The sequence below is a fragment of the Tachypleus tridentatus genome, chromosome 1 (genome assembly GCF_004210375.1).
Source record: "Tachypleus tridentatus isolate NWPU-2018 chromosome 1, ASM421037v1, whole genome shotgun sequence".
Lineage (NCBI taxonomy): Eukaryota > Metazoa > Arthropoda > Merostomata > Xiphosura > Limulidae > Tachypleus > Tachypleus tridentatus.
Window position 1 is genome coordinate 119,940,560 of NC_134825.1, and position 9,933 is coordinate 119,950,492.

Genomic DNA, 9,933 nt, shown 5'->3' on the forward strand with positions numbered 1-9,933 from the left:
GGGTAATTAAACTTAGATCTTATAAGAGTTAAACTTTTTATAATTAAATTCAAAATGTTTCTTAGCAATTTTGCACGAATCAGTAATTTACCAGAAGATTTGACTTCATTTTTTTTTCTTTTGCAAAATGTATACGGTTTTATCATATTAATTTGAAGCTATAAAAGTTTAGGCTGTAATTTAAGATGTGTGTAAGTGTTGATCTATTTAACAGTAATACCGTAGTCGATACTTTAATTTAAGATGTGTGTAAGTGTTGATCTATTTAACAGTAATACCGTGGTCGATACTTTAATTTTTAACCAACAAAAAATACATAAGACTTAGTACGTAAGTGCGGATACTTAAATATAAATACATTATCAGCATTTTAAATATCTTTAACGATAGAGTATATTTCAATAGTGTTTGGAATAAAACTAATGACGATATAACATTTTGATTTAGACTTGTGAAATAAAATAAAAAATTAAAGTAAAAACAAAAACAAAACACGAGCTTGGCGGATGTCATCTGTACTTTCACTTCATTCAGTTGTTAGTGTATACTATTAAAATGTTATTTTCTGCCCGGCATAGCCAGGTGGTTAAGGCACTCAACTTTTACTCTGAGGGTCGGGGGTTCGAATCCCCGTCATACCAAAGATATTGGTTCTTTCAGCCATGAGGACGTTATAATGTTATGGTCAATCTCACTATTCGTTGGGAAAAGAGCAAAATTATGGACGGCTAGGGTAGTTTTGCGCGAAATTTGAAACAAAACAAAAATAAAGTGTTATTGTATTCGAAAATTAATGTGAAATTCCCGCCAATCAGCTTCTTACAGTTAAAACACATTTGTGAACCTACGTTAAAATGTAAGTAGTAATTAATTTGTTGCATAATACTACGATTTATTTAGAAGACATTATCACCTGTAGAAATAACAGGTGAGTAGAAATTCAAAGAGATATGCTAGTTTTTCATCTTTGTTGTTGTTTTTTTTCAGTTTATTCTTAATATTTTTCTACCCTGAAAGAAACTTTATCCAGCCCAAAGTATCAGATTTGGTATTTTCGCTAGAAAAAATACACTATAATTCAGTTACACATTGTAATAAAAACATATTAAACAATACCTTGAATTCAGACGTACGTGAAGTAATGAAACAAGAATTCTAATGAATAAAAATAAAAGTTGCCAAACAAAAAGAAAAAAATATAAATTCTCGAAATGTCTAAAATAAAATGAGAATTTTAATCTATCAGGTTTTAAGATCTGTTTTGTGTGACTGGTATTAAAGTTGTTAGTAGCCATATTTTAAAGCTAAGCCTCGACATCGGTGAACAATATGGCTAATAATACTGAAGCAATTCTTAAACTTTGCAAATCACGAGGGGAAATATAAAACGAACTTGGTATAATTACATAATAATGTTAATTGTTCATTTATGGTCTGTCTCCTTCTTAGGAATAAGCCAGTTAAGATTTTTATTAAGTTTGCATTTTTTTACTAGTGGGTACAAATAATAAAATACTGTACCATAAACATCTAACGCAACACCAGACATGTAACATTAGGAACTGATCCATATAGGACAGCGACGATTATTAATTAGGACCATACACCAAACGTTCCTGCAAAGATAAATGCCAGATTTTCATAAATACACCAGTTAGTCATGTGGTGTCCATACTTGAATTTACTGAAGTTCGTAGAAAATAATTATTTATGTTTGCAATTACTGTTACACGATTGTAGATCCAGAAATAATATTCTTCAAAGAATTCTATCTTATTATATCACAGTTAATTCTATCTTATTATATCACAGTTAATTATATCTTATTATATCACAGTTAATTCTATTTTAAAATATATGTCAGATATCAAAGGTATAAAAAATTATACTTGGTAGAATTCTTTGTCGTTATGATATGTCACTCTGATCAAGTGCAAATCTACGCATGCGCAAGCATTCCCAGTTTTGAATTTGTATACAAGAAGGAAGATGGTTAATGAACAGTATTTAAGTCTTAGAATACTAAGTCTAACAGAAAGGTGAAGAATACATATGTCACTCTTGTAATGTCCTCGCGGTACCAAAGTGTATTTCATAGTATTACGGAAAATGGACACCTTGGCTTACCCACAATCCTACACAATAACTACTAGTCCACGCCCGGCTAGATGCATAATAGAAACGATAGCTTAGCCACACACCATGAAACTGGAAAGCTGGTGTCATGTGACAAAATGGTTTGCAAAGGAATTTTCCTTACAATATATTTCAAATAAATTTGAAATGAAAATTAAATATTTAGGTATTATAGGAATGTATTGTTTGTCTATTCTTGTAAAAGTTTAACTGAATTTCTTGATTGTTATAATAATGCATTTTAATAAATTATTTCATGTAATAACCAAATGAAGCGATTAACATGGATGTAAATATATCCTATTATGAACGTTTATGGGTCATTTGTGGTGGTAGCCTTACAATAAGTGTATTGTTGTTGATTTTGTCAGACAAACATATGAGAAAAATAAACCAAGATTATATAATAACAGAAAATCATTTTTATTGCTCACCAGACAACTTGTCTTACAATATAAATGTACAAGTAATTCACCACAAACGTTTTTCAAACATCGATTCGTTCTCTACATTACACACAAACAAATATGTATTATTACGACATTATTATTTTATAACCTTCTAATGAACAACTTCGGTATGGTCGATAACTTTCGTTCATAAGTCCTTAAATTTTTCGTGAATGCCTAACTCATCACTAACTGACATGTATATAAGTGTAAGATAGGCAGTTTCACAAAGAAAGGTACTTTTGAACCAGACAAGTAGTTTTTGTGATATATGCTTTAACATTTTAAAAATACGTTATTTTTTTTTTGCTACTGTTAGTAAAAACCGATATAGAACATTTAGAACCACAACCATGTAACAAAAACACTTGGAACGTTTTTGCTCTGAATAAAACCTTAAGATTGTTCAAAGTATTCTTTGAACGTTTCTGCTCTGAATAAAACCTTAAGATTGTTCAAAATATACTTTGAAAGTTTCTGCTCTGAATAAAATCTTAAGATTGTTCAAAGTATTCTTTGAACGTTTCTGCTCTGAATAAAACCTTAAGATTGTTCATAGTATTCTTTGAACGTTTCTGCTGTGAATAAAACCTTAAGATTGTTCAAAGTATTCTTTGAACGTTTCTGCTCTGAATAAAACCTTAAGATTGTTCAAAGTATTCTTTGAACGTTTCTGCTCTGAATAAAACCTTAAGATTGTTCAAAGTATTCTTTGAACGTTTCTGCTCTGAATAAAACCTTAAGATTGTTCAAAGTATTCTTTGAACGTTTCTGCTCTGAATAAAACCTTAAGATTGTTCAAAGTATTCTTTGGTTATTGCAAGAACGAATGTTTTCACATTTTCAACGCATCGACACTCACTTTCGTGCATTTGTAAAAAACCAAACGAATGTACATTATCTCAAGTGAGTAAATTTGTACTAAAAATTGGTGCAAATAAATCAAAACTTACCAGAACATGGAACTAGCTACATTTTAAATTGTGTTGTCAAAATTAGTGTTTCACCACTGGAAAAAACAAAACAAAAATAGCTTAAAATCATGAAGACAAAATCATGGTTAACTGGATAGCTAATGGCATGATGGATTAAGGTTTAATCCAGTTTGAAATGTTATTATGAAGGAGCATCTGAAAATAAAAAAAATGAAAGGTTAAAGTACCTAACCACAAGCATTGTGAAGCTACGTCCATTTTAACTAGAAGCTTGTAATTGCTTTATCCCTCTATCTTGATAATTGTTCTTAGTTCAGAGAATTTCGAAAGAACTTATTTGAATATTTAAACGATTTGATTTTTTTTTTAAATTTAAAGTACATAAATGTCAAACCGTTACTCAATCTTGTAATAGCATTATTAACTTATAGGACTTAATCACCTGTTTTAACAGTTCTGTAGAGAGGAATTAGAATAATATATCGAAAAGATTTTGAATACATAAATTTGCAAGATAACCACAGACGATAGAAAGCCAGATGGAACTAGGTATATCAGAACTTACCACATTTTGTCATTGGCCTTTCTTAGATACTACACCATCATTGAAAAGTGATCAGTTTCAAGAAGGGTGTGTAGGTCCTTTTGTTCGACACAAGATATTTATTCACATCGATTATAAAGACATGTTCAGATCGCATATTTAGGATTGCTTGACAGGCATATCCCTTTCAAACCTAATGATATTAGAAGACACAGGAGTATTGATCAACCATCCAGCAAGTAACCTGCAATTAGTCGTGCCCCAGCTATCAAAAGCAAGGTTTAGCGTCTTGTAACAGGTAAGAAAACACAAACAAAAAGGCCATTGGCCAAAGCTGTCCACGTGCCTCACGCAACAGTACACAGCTTAATCAAAAAAGGATTTCCATATATATATATATATTAAGAGAGAGAGATAGGTCAAGAGAAAAGTCGCTATACAGGCGGTTGTATATGCTAGTAATTACTGATCGTTGTATTCACACCTCATAGAAAAAAAAATAGGAAAAGTGAACGTTTTTAAAACAGGATTTTCTTTTCTGGAAAATTATTACACGGGAAAAATACGCTCTTTAACCACACCCAACTTATATAATCAAAATGATTCAATATACGTAGCTCAATTTTTTTATAAATAGTGATCTGTTTATTTAAAAAAGTTTTTCTTTTCTTTTTAAGACTTCCAGATTCTCAGTACCACATTTACAAGTTACATCAACGAAGACATAATCAAACTTTCACGTATTGTCCTAGAGCAAGTCGAATTCTTATTGTGAGGTGAGTAGTTTTATGTAAATTTGTGTTGTACCACAAAAACAAATTGTTCTTTCACATGTCATAGTTACTTTTCTAACTCTCTGAATCTTGAATTCCCAAAGTTTGAATTTTTATATGAAATTTTGGGTGCAATGCTATTCAATAGATGGTGCAGGAATTTTGGTTACGTACATAGATATTGATATACTCACTATGTCCATTACAGTAAGATTATTCAAAATTAGGGATGCTTTAAATGTGACAAACTTACAATGGAGCTTTTTTGCAGTGAAACCCATGCTGTACAAATAAAGTTCTCCAAACATATCATGACTGAACGGGGCGACATTTATTGAAGCTCCAAAACTAATAACGTACTAACCCCATGTTTCATAATTTGGTTTGTTTTGAATTTCGTGCAAAGCTACACGAGGGCTATCTGCGCTAGCCGTCCCTAATTTTGCATATCATGTCTGTACGTGGCGACATCTATCGAAGCTCCAAAACTAATAACGTACTAACCCCATGTTTCTTAATTTGGTTTGTTTTGAATTTCGTGCAAAGCTACACGAGGGCTATCTGCGCTAGCCGTCCCTAATTTTGCAGTGTTAGTCGTCACCACCCACCACCAACTCTTGGGCTACTCTTTTATCAACGAATAGTGGGATTGACCGTCACTTATAACGCCCCCACAGCTGAAAGGTCGAGCATGTTTGGTGCGACCGGGATTCGAACCCACCGGTTCGGATTACGAATCGAGTGCCTTAACCACCTGACTATGTCATGTTTCATGGAGTTGTAATAAATTTTTCATCGAAAACAAAACTGGTTCGTTATACTTTATTAACTGATATAAACTGTTCTACCATGTCACTTATTTATCTATCAGTTTAGCACAACCTGCATAACTTTATCAAATTTATACCTAAACTTACTATGAGTATAGTGTACTTTCGGTTAGGTGCCACGCCATCGGACAGAAACAGTTATCATGGATAGTAACCCATACATATGACCACCGAAGTTTGTATATCTTGTAATCTTGCACGCACAACTTTGCCTTCGTATTATTTAAATTTTTACCCATATACATATCAATTCCGTTTTAATTCGTGTTTAGACCCGGGAACTAGTACATCCATGACCATCTTCTTAAAAGTTTTCTTTAAGCTATAACTTTATTGCAGAAGCAATAAAAGTAGAGTGCTGCCATCTCCTTGGTAATCAGCTTTGGTAACATTGACGCTTTAATATTTGTCGTGCACTTAGACCTCAGTGATAATTATAGAAAAACATCGCCTGTGTTCCAACATTTGAGTTCTATTTGCCCTGAGGGTTAGAAGGTCATTATGGTATTGCTGTCCTGTTGTTCTGAATGTTGGGTCAGATCCTACAGGAAATCTATTTCCATATGGAAGAAGTCAAGTGAAAACTCTATCCTTAGAAATCGAACTGCATTTTTCTTTTGGGTTTGTTCTTTCTCAGTACGCCAGTAAACCAGTGTAATGAGACTCGTGTTACAGTATATGGTTATTTGAATAACTTGTGTCAACTGTACTGCACAGTGTTGTTAAACTGTATAATGATATAATGTGGGTTTCTTGTCAAATTTTCGGTTCCCCTCAGTGGACTCAGCAGATAGCCCGATGTGGCTTTTCTGTAAGGAAAAAAAAACACACACACACACGTTTGTCAAATTTCTATGTTGTCTATCATTTCGTTTTACCAACTTAAACTTCTTGGGCGAGCTGATCTGTCTTGCTGTGTTCCTTCGAACCTCTTACTGTGTCCAGAGATAAATTTGCCATAGGTCACGAGTTAGGATTCCGTCCTGGTTTTCATGTTACAGATAAGTGTGGTCCCCATCCAAATGAGCTTTCATCATATTAACACTTGAATTGCTTATTTAAACAGTTTTATGAAGACTAGCATGTTTGTGCTTTAATAATTACATAGAACTATGAGTTTTGTGTATCAAAGAAACTTAAATTTCATATGAAGAAAAATTCGGATGGAAATCTGGAAAAATACCACTGCGTAGGACACTTCAAAAATAGCATCCGGTTCGAGTCCAAGGATGTGAATGTATTAACCATATGACCACAAGATACAAAGAAGATTCCTGAGAGCGTGAATAATCTGAAGAGACATCCACCAATCCAATTCACAATGCAAATAGAATATAGTGAGTCCCAGTTCCTGTTAACAAGATGCATAAGTCACCTGACACAAGATTTTAAATGATACGATTAAATAATTGAACTATAAATAAAGCTACATCAAAATCATAAAGTCAGACTTTACACCTTAGTCTTCCGATGAACACCATTTGCAGTTTAGATAATGACAAACAATTAAACATCCTTACGATATATTGCATGTTCTTTGAGCGACATATTTCAGTCTTGACTTGCGCAGAAGAGAAAATTTGGAAGGAAAGAAAAACAAAATGGAAAGCGAAAAATACCAATCATAAACTTAAGGTTATGGTTATAAGTGGTTATTTGACAAGACATGTTGACAAAGAAGTCTGTGGGGTAAAACAGGTAGAAAGTAAATAGATTATGTTACTCGGGGCCACGGGTGAAGGATATAATTGATAGAACTGACATATAATAACGGATACTAGTAATAATGCAATTTTTGTTGTACAGGAAGGGGCTAATGATTAGAGAAACATAGATTAGAGCTATTTGACGAGTAAAAGGGGCTGATAAATGCATATAAAGAAAAAAGGGTATTAATTATTTGTGGGGGTGAAATCCTAAGTATGTTACTAGGGCTGAACGTTAGGCTTAGGATAACATGTAAAGATGAGCTTATATGCTGGTTGGACATCTGGGATCTGTTCCATAGGAGAAGGAAACTTTTTGTATGTTTTACATTTAGATAGGGTAGATGTGGGTTTGCTTGCGAGGGCTATCAACTCAGCTTTACGAGAATTTTTAAACTATGATTAGTGAGGGCCAGGATAAATTAAGTTAAAAAAGAGAAGATGTTTTGAAAAGTTCAACAAAGAAGATCAGTACAGAAGTAGTTCTAAAATTAGGCTTAAAAGTTAATATTGTGATGTTAGAAGTATCAAAAATAAACCAGATGACTTTATGGCACTGGTATGAATGGATGATTTTGATATAATGTGAGTAATTGAAACATGATTAAATACAGACAATATCTATGATAGAAATTTCTTTGAAATACAGGTTATTTAATAGTACTATAAAAAAGAAGAATCAGTGGCTTTATATGTAAACTGTAAGTTACATCGTGTTAAACTTGAGGATATCAAATTGTTTGTTTTTGAATTTTGCACAAAGCTACTCGAGGGCTATCTGTGCTAGCCGTCCCTCATTTAGCAGTGTAAGACTAGAGGGAAGGCAGCTAGCCATCACCTCCCACCGCCAACTCTTGGGCTACTCTTTTACCAACGAATAGTGGGATTGACTGTCACATTAAACGCCCCACATTTGGTGCGACCGGGATTCGAACCCGTGACCCTCAGATTACGAGTCAAACGGTTGAGGATATCAAAGATATAGCAATGAGGTTGAATCCAATTGGGTTTCAACTAGGGGATGGAAGTGAAGAAGCTTTTCGTAGAAATTTGTTTGACACCACTAGATGATATTCAGGAAAAGAATTAAAAATTGTTCAGTGCGATTATGATTTCAATAGTTAACGAGGTCTTAATTATGATTGATTTTAATATCAGGCATTCAGATTGGAAAATATTAGAGTCAAAGTATGAGGAATAAAAAGATTTAAGATTTATTGTTAACTTTTAATACATGAGTCTAAATAGGTTATGATTTCATTGCATACGTCTCTGGATAGGCCGTGTTAGTCGTATTGTGTTCAGTCTTGAGCTCCCTATTTTATCCTTAGGAGGGACATTGAATTATTGGAAAGGGCTCAAAGTAGGATTACTAGAGTGGGGATCTGGTTGAAGTATTTAAGATTCTTAAGGGAATTGATGGTATTGATGTATAAGATTTTTTATACTTAACGCTGAGAATAGTAGGACTAGGGAACAGAAACATAAAATTTGACAGGGTAGGAGTCATCTTCAGCTAAGACAGTTTTATTTTTCTAAGAGGGCCGTTGGCTTTTGGAATGGGTTACCTTCAGCTGTTGTAGAAGAGGTTAAGAAAAACTTGATAATTATATGAACAAAAAGTGGTGGCTGTTAAATCGGTTTTATTTTCATTTTTTCTGTTTAACTGTTTTAGGTTAAAAGAATGAGAAGCCTAGATGGACCAATAGGTCTGTTGTTATACCCACGATTATGTTATGTTGATATTATATCCACTGAAACTTGAGGAAGATAAATAACATGAATATTGGAAACAAGAGGGAAAAAAAAAGCCACAAGTCGTGTCAAAGGTCTCTTACAAAAGCCCCAACACAGCAACATCACAAACTATCTATGTACTAATGGAAACTAAAAACATCATTTATAACATTATTTGTGTATATAGTTTTAATAATAGGTGACAAAAGTAACGAAACTTCAGGTGCCAATTAAATACACCCAAAGTTTTAAGGTGTGAAAGCATATCGTGACAAAAGATAGATATACAACATGTAAAATAGAGGGTTATGAACCACTTGATAAAAAAGTAAAGAACCACTTTACTTATATATGCTTGGTGACACAATCAGCTAGCCAAGACTAGAAGTCAGGAAAACCTCTTGGAAACCATCCAAGTAGTTATTTCATGACCGAATGGGGAAAGAACCCGAACGAACATAAGAACTGAGACTGAATCTTAGTTCTAGGGACTTAACACGGAAACAGATTAACAATCAAGATTAACTAGTGGTTAATAAATAATGACGTTAATGGGAGATTAACTTATTAGCAGTTAGACTTAGGTTACGCTATAGTATACTGTTCCTGACAAGGATGGCGAGATGGCGCCATTAAAATACGTTCGCAGTTAAGAGAAACTAATTATTTAAAAATACGAAAATCTGATTGAAGAAGTTACGAACCAATGAACTGTTCACGTGTACAATCGTCTACTTATATATATATATATATATACAAATGTACATATAAAACATATAAAGTATTTTCATAAGAGAATCAATACATATGCACACACATATAT